Below are 11,137 nucleotides of genomic sequence, written 5' to 3' on the forward strand. Positions count from 1 at the left end.
AAGAAGCCGAAAGACTAAAAGCCCTCGCATCCAAATACGTGTTGAGAGGCGAAGCCTTATACAAGCGCGGGTATTCAACCCCGCTGCTCCGATGTCTCAACAGCGTCGAGTCGACCATGGTCCTCCGCGAAATCCACGAAGGCCTCTGCGGAAACCACGCCGCTGGAAGGTCCCTCGCGCTCAAAGCGCTTCGACAAGGCTATTTCTGGCCAACGATGAAAAAAGACGCCTACGACTGGGCGAGAAAGTGCGACAAGTGTCAACGTTTCTCCAACGTTCCACGACAGCCGCCATCTCCCCTAAGCAGCATCGTTGTTCCACGCCCCTTCGCAAAATGGGGCGTAGATATTATCGGCAAGCTCCCTAAAGCTCCGAGACAATACGAATACGCCATCGTCGCTATCGACTACTTCACCAAGTGGGTCGAAGCCGAGCCTCTGGCCAGGATCACCGAGGCCAACACTACGAACTTCATCTGGAAGTCCATAATATGTCGCCACGGCATCCCCGCGTCAATCGTGACCGATAACGGCGCGCAGTTCGACAACGCGAGGGTTAAAGAGATCTGCGCCCAACTAGGGATAAGCAAGACATTCTCATCCCCGCGACATCCACAGGCTAATGGCCAAGTGGAAGCCGTCAACAAGACGATTAAGAGCAACCTCAAGAAAAAGCTCGAAGCCAAAAAAGGCGCCTGGGCTGAAGAACTGCCTTTCATCCTATGGGCCTATCGAACGACCGTTCGAAACGCCACCGGAGAGACCCCCTTCTCCCTAGCTTTTGGGGTTGAAGCGGTGGTCCCCGTGGAATTAGAAGTCCCCACCTATCGGGTTGACACTTTTGACGAAAAAGAAAATGAGGAAGCCATGCGCCTCGAACTGGATCTAATCGACGAGAAAAGATCCGAAGCTCTCACTAGACTCGCTGCACAAAAACGAAAGGTCGAGAGATACTACAACGCCAAAGTCAAAAGGCGGATCTTCGCCATCGGCAGCCTTGTACTCAGACGCGTGTTCCAGAACACCCAAGTGCAAGGCGCCGGAGTCCTAGGCCCAAATTGGGAAGGACCGTATAGAGTCCGACAAGTCATACACGACGGGACCTACTACATCAGGCACACGGACGGAACTCCAATCCGGCACCCGTGGAACGCCGAACACTTGAGGCAGTACCACCAATGATCAAATCCCCCCAGTTATTGCTCTGTGTTCCCTTATTCAATAAAGGCCTATGTGCCACTGTTCAAGGATGTTACCTGTTAGCAAAAATCAATAAAAATAAAGTTTGCGGTCTCTTTTACCCACGCCAAAAAAAAAAAGTTTTTAGTCATCATGGCACTGCCTGTAAACTAAAAACTTGGGGGGCTAGGGGTCCTGCGACGTACAAGAATTCACGGCAAAAAAAAAAGAGAGAAAAGGCCCTCAAGTCGAGTTCGCTCCTTGAGTCGGGTTCGCTCCTCGAGTCGACTCGCCACTCAAGTCGAGTTCGCTCCTTGAGTCGAGCTCGCCCCTCAAGTCGAGCTCGCTCATCAAGTCTAGCTCGCGCCTTGAGTCCAGCTCGCTCCTCAAGTCGAGTTCGCTCCTTGAGTCGAGCTCAAGTTCGCTCTTCGGGTCGAGCTCGGTCCTCCAGTTGAGCTCGCTCCTCGAAGCCCAGTTCGCTCCTCAAGTCGAGTTCGCTCCTTGAGTCGAGCTCCAATTCGCCCCTCGAGTCGAGTTCGCTCCTCGAGTCGAGCTCGCTCCTCAAGTCGAGTTCGCTCCTTGAGTCGAGCTCAAGTTCGCTCTTCGGGTCGAGCTCGCTCCTCCAGTCGAGCTCGCTCCTCGAAGCCCAGTTCGCTCTTCAAGTCGAGTTCGCTCCTTGAGTCGAGCTCCAATTCGTTCCTCGAGTCGAGCTCGCTCCTCAAGTCGAGTTCGCTCCTTGAGTCGAGCTCAAGTTCGCTCTTCGGGTCGAGCTCGCTCCTCCAGTCGAGCTCGCTCCTCGAAGCCCAGTTCGCTCCTCAAGTCGAGTTCGCTCCTTGAGTCGAGCTCCAATTCGCTCCTCGAGTCGAGTTCGCTCCTCGAGTCGAGCTCGCTCCTCAAGTCGAGTTCGCTCCTTGAGTCCAGATTCGATCATCAAGTCGAGTTCGCTCCTTGAGTCTAGCTCCAATTCGCCCCTCGAGTCGAGTTCGCTCCTCGAGTCGAGCTCGCTCCTCAAGTCGAGTTCGCTCCTTGAGTCGAGCTCAAGTTTGCTCTTCGGGTCGAGCTCGCTCCTCCAGTCGAGCTCGCTCCTCGAAGCCCTGTTCGCTCCTCAAGTCGAGTTCGCTCCTTGAGTCGAGCTCCAATTCGCTCCTCGAGTCGAGTTCGCTCCTCGAGTCGAGCTCGCTCCTCAAGTCGAGTTCGCTCCTTGAGTCGAGCTCAAGTTCGCTCTTTGGGTCGAGCTCGCTCCTCCAGTCGAGCTCTCTCCTCAAGTCGAGTTCGCTCCTTGAGTCGAGCTCCAATTCGCTCCTCGAGTCGAGTTCGCTCCTCGAGTCGAGCTCGCTCCTCAAGTCGAGTTCGCTCCTTGAGTCCAGATTCGCTCCTCAAGTCGAGCTCGCCCCTCAAGTCGAGTTCGCTCCTTGAGTCCAGTTCACTCCTCGAGTCGAGCTCGCTCCCCAAGTCGAGCTCGCTCCTCGAGTCGAGCTCGCCCTTCAAGTCGAGTTCGCTCCTTGAGTCCAGATTCGCTCCTCGAGTCGAGTTCGCCCCTCAAGTCGAGCTCGCTCCTCGAAGCCCAGTTCGCTCCTCAAGTCAAGTTCGCTCCTTGAGTCGAGCTCCAATTCGCTCCTCGAGTCGAGTTCGCTCCTCGAGTCGAGCTCGCCCCTCAAGTCGAGTTCGCTCCTTGAGTCTAGATTCGCTCCTCAAGTGGAGCTCGCCCCTCAAGTCGAGTTCGCTCGTTGAGTCCAGTTCGCTCCTCGAGTCGAGCTCGCTCCCCAAGTCGAGCTCGCAGCTCGAGTCGAGCTCGCCCCTCAAGTCGAGTTCGCTCCTTGAGTCCAGATTCGCTCCTCGAGCCGAGCTCGCCCCTCAAGTCGAGTTCGCTCCTCGAGTCGAGCTAGCCTCTCAAGTCGAGTTCGCTCCTTGAGTCTAGTTCGCTCCTCGAGTCGAGCTCGCCCCTCAAGTCGAGTTCGCTCCTTGAGTCTAGATTCGCTCCTCGAGTCGAGCTCGCCCCTCAAGTCGAGCTCGCTCATCAAGTCGAGTTCGCTCCTTGAGTCTAGTTCGCTCCTCGAGTTGAGCTCGCCCCTCAAGTCGAGTTCGCTCCTTGAGTCCGGATTCGCTCCTCGAGTCGAGCTCGCCCCTCAAGTCGAGTTCGCTCCTCGAGTCGAGCTCGCCCCTCAAGTCGAGTTCGCTCCTCGAGTCGAGCTCGCCCCTCAAGTCGAGCTCGCTCATCAAGTCAAGCTCGCGCCTTGAGTCCAGCTCGCTCCTCAAGTCGAGCTCGCTCCTCGAGTCGAGCTCGCCCCTCAAGTCGAGTTCGCTCCTTGAGTCCAGATTCGCTCCTCGAGTCGAGCTCGCCCCTCAAGTCGATTTCGCTCCTCGAGTTGAGCTCGCCCCTCAAGTCGAGCTCGCTCATCAAGTCGAGCTCGCGCCTTGAGTCCAGTTCGCTCCTTTAGTCGAGCTCGCTCTTCAAGTCGAGCTCGCCCCTCAAGTCGAGCTCGCTCCTCAAGACGAGCTCGCTCCTTGAGTCCAGTTCGCCCCTCGAGTCGAGCTCGCTCCTCGAGACGGGCTCCGAGTCCGCAAAGCCGACTGGCACTCCTCGCGCCAAACCTACGCATCTCCAGGAGTCGAGCTCGCTCCTCGAATCAAGCTCGCCCTTCGAGTCGAGCCCTGAGTCTACGAGTCGATTGATACTCCTCGTGCCGACTCTTAAAAAAAAAACAACAAAAGACACCGGCCTAACCTGGCGCAACCGCGTCCGCTCACCCCAGGGTGAGCGGGCCCAAAAGACGTCGGCCTAACCCGACGCACAAGGCCTAAGTCCCCCACGGGGGCACAAACTTAGGAAGCTCGGACCCCGACGGCCCATCGTGCATACGGGTTCGAGTAAAACGTCGGCCTTCCCGGCGTGCCGTAAGACGCGTAAAGGCGCAGGTGAAAGACGTCTTCCGAGACGCATGTAAGTCGCGTAAAGGCGCTGCCTCAAACCCGAAAAGGCTAAATTTGAGCCAAACTAAGGTTCGCTAGCCTTAGGGCACGAACACCAAAAGACGCCGGCCTAACCCGGCGCATGTGGTTTGAGTAAAAGACGCCGGCCTAACCCGGCGCAACCGCGTTCGCTCACTCCAGGGTGAGCGAGCTCAAAAAGACGTCGGCCTAACCCGACGCACCCGCGTTCACTCACTCCAGGGTGAGCAAACACCTAAAAAGACGCTGGCAACCCGGTGCACCTATGTTCCGACGCTCAAGGGCGCGAGCACCTAAAAAGACGCCGGCCTAACCCGGCGCACCCATGTTCCGACGCTCAAGGGCGCGAGCACCTAAAAAGACGCCGGCCTAACCCGGCGCACCCATGTTCCGACGCTCAAGGGCGCGAGCACCTAAAAAGACGCCGGCCTAACCCGGCGCACCCATGTTCCGATGCTCAAGGGCGCGAACACCTAAAAAGACGTCGGCCTAATCCGGCGCACCTATGTTCCGACGCTCAAGGGCGCGAACACATAAAAAGACGTCGGCCTAAACCCGACGCAAAGCGCGTTCGCTTGCTTCAGGGCACGAACCCAAAGACGTCGGCCTTACCCGGCGAGCTCGGTCGCTCAAGCAGCGCGAGCTCAAAGACGCCGGCCTTACCCGGCGAGCTCGGTCGCTCAAGCGGCGCAAGCTCAAAGACACCGGCCTTACCCGGCGAGCTCGGTCGCTCAAGCAGCGCCGGCCTTACCCGGCGAGCTCGGTCGCTCAAGCGGCGCAAGCTCAAAGACGCCGGCCTTACCCGGCGAGCTCGGTCGCTCAAGCAGCGCGAGCTCAAAGACGCCGGCCTTACCCGGGGAGCTCGATCGCTCAAATCAACGCAAGCTCGAAGACGCCGGCCTAACCCGGCGAGCTCGGTCGCTTAAAAGCACGGGCTCCAAAAGACGCCGGCTCAACCCGGCGCGACTTACACGTCCAATCGCCAATGGGACGGATGCAAAGCCCCCGGGGACTACCCGGTACGACCTCTTCGATTGCCGAAAGGCACGTAGCGAAGTCACTGGGCCACGATAAACCCACGAAGAAGGCACATGCGAGTAAAAATAGCTCGAAAAATAAGATATGCATTCAACTTGAAAGCAACAAAAATGTTTCATAAATAATATAAAAAAAAGAGCCACGGCTCTGATAAACACGTGCTAAACAAAAGTGCGTGAAAGATAAATCCTGGAAAGGGAAAAGAAACAAAGCGCTAAACTTACGCGCTGAAAAAGAAAGCCATCTCGGCTCAAGGAGCACCCTCGTCCAACAAAGGGAACAGGGTGTCGAAGAAGTCGAAAGTGACCCCCCGAGCCTCGTTCTCGACCGCGGTCGCGTCTCGACATTCGACTGCTCCAACACGACGGGCTTCCTCGGTCCCTATGTCGTAGTCATCCTGCAAGTCGGACGCTCTCCGCTCCGCTTCAGCAATCCGGGACGAGAGTCGAGCGTTTTCCTCCACCAGAGAGTCGCGCTCGCGCTCCGCCCTAACTCGCGCCGCCTCGCTCGAAGTAAGCTGGCGGTGCGACGTCTCCAAGGCGTCGGATCGAGAGTCCAGCTGCCTCCGAAGGTCGGTAACCTCAGTGCGAAAAATCTCCGCTGATCAGGTCGCCACCTCGCCGCTCTTCAGTGAGCTCGCCCGCCATCTTGGCCACTGACAGTTGGGCTCCGTCGCGCTGGCCCTGTGCGATCTGGAGTTCCACCCTGGCCTCACGGAGCTGGTTTCGAAGCGTCTCGGTCTCCGCCCCCAGGTGTGAACCTCGCTCGACCTGAGCCAACCTAGCCTTCGTCCGGGCGAGCTCCTCATGGGATGCCCCTAAGCGCCGGATGAAGTCGTACAAAATCATGTCGCTTCGCACGGCCCTTGCATACGCCTGCGACGACAAAGAAGCAAAGGTTAAAACTAAAAACCCACGCTTACAATAAAAGCAGAAGTACTGACCCTCTGAGCGTCGGTAACACCCGCCTGGAAGAAGGCGATGTCGCCCTTCCACACCACGCCCTTCCACCAGGATAGTGTGGATCCCTCGAGGTGGCGAAAACAGTCCCCTCGGGCCTCTATCGCCTCCAGCTCCACCGCCGAGTTCGCCCTCTTGGGCTCGGAACGCTCATCGGGAGGTGCCGATGTCGAAGCCCTCTTCAAAGAAGCCCGAGACTCCGGTTCGACTAGACCGGCGGTCTCAACGAGCTCGCCCTTCGCCTTGCGGTCAGCGACCCTAGAGCGAATCTCCACCATTGACTCGGGGTCCCGAGAAGCAAGGGCCTGCCTCCTAGCTCGCCTCCTCGTAGCTACACAAAACAAAGTGACAAAGGTCAGGTTCCTGTCAAAACAACAAGTTTTACAGAACCATAGAGATACCTCGGGAAGCAGGAGCGACTGATTGAGCCTCGGGACTCGGGGGCCTGCTCGCCCGGAGCGCCTCCTCGGTGCCCGGAGCAAAGGGCGGGAACCACCCGGTGAGCGCCATCAGCTCGGGGGAACGGAACCGCTCGCCAGCCTTGCAGGCTTCCGACATCCCCGATATTTCCCTCACGAAGGGGAGCTCCGCTGCCCCCTCGTCCGCTGGAAAGTCGGCCATGCGGCCGAAGTGAAGGGGCGCCTCGCCGAAAGCGTCCGAGGTGACCCATACCCACGCCCGGCGGCTAGGCGGATCACAATCCTCGACCAGCCTCACGTTGCCCCGGGCACGGGCCATATGGAATCCCGGCTGCCCCGGCGCCGGGAAGACGACGACCAAGTTGCGGAAGTCGTCCACGGTCATGGCACGCTGCGTCTGGCAGTGCCACTCCATGAAGCATGTGGCCAACAGGCGATAGAACGCCGGGCTCATCTGACATGCATGGACCCCGAGCCGGGTCAAGATCTGCTGGACGATCACGGAGAACGGGAGACGCAACCCGCAGACAAGACTCCCGATCGTCACGGCCGCATACCCGTCCCTGGGGCGGGAGGGCCTGTCCTCGGGGGCAGGTCTAAGCAACCCCACCAAGGGAGGGATGTTATACGCCTCCCGAAGCGTGCCGAAGACTCGGGAAGTGAGCGTGCTCGCAGCGTCGATTCCCTTGCAGTCTAAGCCGACGGGGGCAACAGAGTCGCCTACTCCGTACATACGAGTCCTCTCCAGCGATTGGGCGTAGGTGTAACCCGAAGCCTCCGCGGATTCGAGGGCCGGCCATACCGTCGCCAACACGTCGCCATCATGTTTCTCCTCCCCCCTCGCGAGAGGAACCTCCGAGTCCTCCTCAGGAGCCTCCGAGCCCGACCCTTGGGGATCATCGGAGTAAATCTCGTCCAAGAAAGACTCGGACGGCACAATCGCAAGCTCGATACCCGAGGCGTCCAAGTTAGACGCCCGGGGGGAGCTCGGCACTCACCACCGCTTCACCCCGCTGCTCGAGCAGGGGGGCGTCAAAGGACGCCTCGCGGGAGACCAGGTTGATCACCAACCTTGATGAACGCAGGCCCTCGGGCCCCTCGTCCTCCCCTTCGGGGCCGCACCTGGTGGGTGGGCCGCTCCTGGGTCCCGCCAGCTCGGCGATCGCCGCGGCATCGGTCTCCAACTCCGCGAGCCATTGGTCGGCCGCGCCAAGGTCTTCCTCGACGAAGATAGGAATCCAGTCGAGCTCCTCAAAAGGACCCTTGGCCGCCCCCCCGAAATTTGGGAGAGGGCAGGTAGGGTCGACCTCGGGATCATCAACACGGGGAACAAGCTCACTCCCCATCAAGAAAAAGAAAATAAAAAAAAAAGAGAAGGTCAACTGCCCGGGGGAAATTTAAAAGTCAAAAGAGTCTTCCGATTACCTGCGGGCCGCCAGTATAAACAAGAGAGAGCGGGAGCCCTCCTATTTATATAGAGGAAGGAGCAAACCCTGCTCCTTCCCCCTGCGCGCGCGACACAAGGCCCGGCCCGCGGGCCGGCCTCGCGCGCGCGCCAGTCCCTCAGCGCCAGGTCGAGCGCGGGTCTTACGGCCCGACCGGCCCGGTCCGACCCCCAGGGGTCCGACCACAAGAGATATGCGTGCGGACGATCACATGTGATCGAAGGTAAAAATACCTCAACGCCCTTCTCTTTTCTAAAAAGTTCACGACTTACGTCCCGTAAGCCGTAAACTTGGGGGGCTAATGTTACCGGTCGTTTTTGGAACACCGGAAATTCGAAAACAATTCGATGCCGGCTGGGCTTTGCCGGCCGGAAGCCCAACAGGCCCCGACCCACCAGGCCCGAACGCCCCGACGTGCCCACGGCCCGACACGGCCGGTGCGCGCGCACCTACGCCCCCGGCCCTGAGGCCCCCGGCCCAATGGGCCTCAGCGCGCCCTATCGCGCCTGGCTCGCGCGTACTCTGCGCCCCGGCCTCCCGGCCCGCGCGCGCGCTCCCGCGCACCCCAGCCTCCCGGCCTGCGCGCGCCTTGGCAGCACGGCCGAGCGCCCCTGCTGCCTCAGCCGGGTGTTCCCGCCACCTCGATCGAGCACCTTCGCCAGCTTGGCCACCTCGGTCGAGCGCCTTCGCCAGCTCGGCCACCTCGGTCGAGCGCCTTCGCCATCTCAGCCACTTGGGCCGAACGCCTTTGTCAACTCGGCCACCGCGGTCGAGCGCCTTCGCCACCTCGACCGAGCGTTCTTGCCACCTCGGCCGGGCGCACCCGCTGCTGGGCACGCCGCGCCCGGCCAAGTCCCGCGCCTGGTATGCCCCGCGCCCGTCCAGGCGACATGTCCCACGCGCCCTGCGCCCTCTTAGGCGTGAGACCTTGCGCGCCTCGCCCCCGGCCACCCGGTGAGCCTCAAGGGGCCGGCCCAAGGCCTCCCCTCAAACACTATAAATACCCCCCCCCCTTGGGGAAGGAAAAAGGATCCCGTTTTTGACACAACTTACATCCTGGTTGATGCCAAGAACACTTCTCTTCTCTCGAGTATTCTCTCTTGCCCTCTTGTGACATTTCCAAGAGCGCGCACTCCTCCTCCTCCCTCGGCTCAGAAGGTCAAGGACCCCCCTCCACGAGAGGGAGCGCGCTCCTCTTCTGCGACCCGAGCCTCTGCAGTACATACTGCCCTCCTGCTTCTTGGCCCTTGAGCTAGAACTCCGAGCTACGAGCACACGACCCCTCTAAAGCCTTCGCTAGAAGCTACGAGCCGGGTCCTTCCCTAAAGCCTTGGATTCACAAAGCCTCCGAGCCCAAGATAGCCTCCCCACACATATTGAACTACGTTCTGACCTGATCCCTACTAAAGGGTACGTAGGCAGCCAACCTTTGGCACAGTCACACCCCCCAAAATACACCTCAGGGTTTGGAGGGTGCAGCTCGGTCTACGAGCTCCCGTTTTTGGCCCGAGCGCGATCTCTTGGTCCGGCCTTGGATCGAACCGCCCGAGGTATCTAATCGTTGTTCATTTTCGTGCGACAACAAAAATGAAATATTTTTAAAAAAATGGGTCAAAAGTGTAAATATTTTAGGGTAAAAAATGTAAAATTTTTTAAAAATGGGCAAAAAATGTAAATAAAAAAAATTTGAGGGGGAGGGGGCTAGAGCCTATCCTGGACTTGAGTTAGCTCTCTCCCTAGTCTCATCGTTACTTTCCCGTCAATTTTCTCTCATATTTTCTATGACTTTCAAACACAATTAGAATTTTGACTTTTTTCTATTATTTTCTCTTACATTTTCATTTTCTCTATTATTTTCACTTTTTCTCTTATTTTCCGGGTTCCAAACGGAGCCTTAATAATTCAACGGAAAGAACTGAGCCTAAATTATTTACATCCCACGTCATTAATTCTATAACCAATACTTAAATATTTCAAACGAAATGAGCAGAGAGTTTTGCGCAAAGCTCCGTTTGGGTGGTTCGCAGATTAAATTAGCCGAGGAACCGAATGATCTGGAAGAGGAATCCGAAGAGGAATTATCGTTCGCTCTAGTCCGTCTCTCCCAACGAACTGCCGATTTCGGAAAATACGTTTCACGATGGCTTGAACATTCTGATCTTCCCAATCTTTGACATGTCTCTCCTCTTTTTTGAACGTATAGAATTCGTCCAGGAGAACCGAAATTCTTCGTCTGATGCAAAGATTTCTTCACCATCAGAGCCAGAGATGTATCGTGAATGGAATAACAAGGCATTGAAGGATTTTTGCTACTATACTTGTTTCACGGCATATGCCTATCATGCTCTATTTGCCGTGCTATTAAATCAAACACATTCCTTGAGTTTTTTAAGGGCATTTGTGTTGGTGATTATGCACCTATATAACCATGCGGAAAAAATTAATTACGCTACTTAGCTAATTAATTAAGGTTATTTGATAAGATCTAGATTTATTTTACAAAAAATTAGTCAAATAAGCCACTGAAAGTCTGAAAATTGCTAGATAGCCAACCTTTTGTAAATTTTTTGTAATTAGCCACCTCAACTTATTTACGGCACTCAAAAAGACAAAAATACCCAAAAAATTCCCGCTTATTTTGGGTTTTTCTTTAGTGCCATAAATAAGTTGAGGTGGCTATTTACAGAAAATTTACAAAAGGTTGGCTATTATACAAAACGCTATAAGTCAAATGGTTATATAGTTAAAAGACCCTTTACTTTAATTAATATTAAGCATGAGAGCAATATCAAGCAACCGAATTAACAAAAGAGTCATTAAATAAAATTACGGGTTTCTCCTTAGCTACAGAATCTTCAAAGCGTTCTTCAAGCTTCCGTTCCAAGTTCCTCCGACTCCTTGTTCGAGCTTTATCTTCCACGATTAGATCTCCGGGAATGGCTTTAGTACTCTCATCGTATGACACTCAGAAGATGATATCGTAATCTTCCGAAACATAATCTCCGGATGGAATAAGAAGAAAGTGTGGCCTCACTTGTTATCTCACAACGACTCTGTTTTTTGGATTGGAATCACGAATTCCGAGGGAGATGGAGAGAGAGAAGAATTCGGCCACACTAGCTGTGTTGGGCGAATTTTTGGACTTCTCT

Source organism: Urtica dioica, chromosome 11 (assembly GCF_054948205.1).
Source record: "Urtica dioica subsp. dioica isolate 48M chromosome 11, U.dioica_male_clone48M_v1_H2, whole genome shotgun sequence".
NCBI classification, from domain to species: Eukaryota; Viridiplantae; Streptophyta; class Magnoliopsida; order Rosales; family Urticaceae; genus Urtica; species Urtica dioica.